Source organism: Crinia signifera, unplaced genomic scaffold, assembly GCF_055691185.1.
Source record: "Crinia signifera unplaced genomic scaffold, ASM5569118v1 HAP2_SCAFFOLD_121, whole genome shotgun sequence".
In the NCBI taxonomy this organism is placed as follows: Eukaryota; Metazoa; Chordata; class Amphibia; order Anura; family Myobatrachidae; genus Crinia; species Crinia signifera.
In genome coordinates, this window is record NW_028142014.1 from 321569 (window position 1) to 322792 (window position 1224).

Genomic DNA, 1224 nt, shown 5'->3' on the forward strand with positions numbered 1-1224 from the left:
CTGTCACGATTTTAGAGGGACAGTCCCGATTTTCGGGTCCTGTCCCGCTGTCCCACCCGCGGCAGGCATTGTCCCGCTGCGGGGGGGGTGACAGTTGGGAGACCCCCAATCTAGTAGAATAGACGCTGTGAGCATGCGCACAGCGTCTATTCTCGTATGAAAATGAGGTCGTGGCTAATTAGCATAAGCCGCACCCTCATTTGCATACGTCCCGCCCCCTTTTCGTACGCTCGCGCGGCGAGTGTCCCTATTTTATACGTACAGAAGTTGGGAGGTATGGTGCTGTGCTGTAATTATTTAATTCCCTCAGTGCTGCTGTGTACTCTGTTCTCCTCTCTGCTTAGAGTGGGCTCTCCCTAGCAAGGAGGACAGTCTAACTGTGTACTTGTAGTACTCACTGGCGTAACTAAGCTACCGCAGCCCCCGCCATGGCGGGGAGGCGCAGAGTAACTATGGGCGCCTGGGGGCTTCTCGGCCTTTTGGCTAAGATCAAGTGTAGTATCTGTTCTTATCAGTTGGGTATGGACTGGCCTCTGGCAGAGAATAGAGAAAGGTGAGACTGAGTAGCTGCTCTGATGGGCGGAGGGTGTGGGACCCCTCTGTTTTTTCCCGGGAGTAGTGAAAAGTCTCACTAAGTATCTTCACCTCTGCCTTTGGTAGGAGGTGTTGTTTCCGTAAATCCACTGGTAAGAGGGGGGGAGAAACACTGGGCCTAGTAGTTTGACTCTCCTGACGGGGTTTGTAGCCCCCGAAGGATGAGGCAGCGAAAGGCTCAGTCTAGTATCCAATCCCAGGGAGCGGAGAAAAGCTGAGACCGAGTAGATTGGTCCAGGTCGGGGGAAACAGAGCCTCCGGCCTGGGCACAGCGAAAAGCTCAGCTTAGTATCTTAACCCTGGGAGCGGAGAAACACTGGGACTGAGTAGATTGCTCTTCCGAGGGGGGTGCAGCCCCTAAGGGAGTCTTTCGAAAAGCCCAGTGGAGTACCCATTCCCATGCCAGGGGCCGGAAAGTGCCTGCTGTTGAGACGGAGAAACACTTGGTAGGACGCTGACTGGCTGGCTGCTTGGAGTCCGAGGCTGCACTGTGCCCCCGGGGAAACTCGGGGGTGCCGAACATGCACGGGTGATCCCAAAATCACCATGCACTAGTAAGCACTAGCACTGCGCACTTTCCCTCTAGGTATGCGCTTCACGTCCTTACCTCGTCCTTTTGGATGGGGTAGG

General features: G+C 55.1%; 1 pseudogene; it reads left to right on the forward strand.

Moving 5' to 3' along the window:
• The first annotated feature begins 463 nt into the window (after window positions 1-463).
• Window positions 464-600, forward strand: LOC146052758 (U2 spliceosomal RNA; annotated as a pseudogene).
• Window positions 601-1224: the final 624 nt, after the last annotated feature.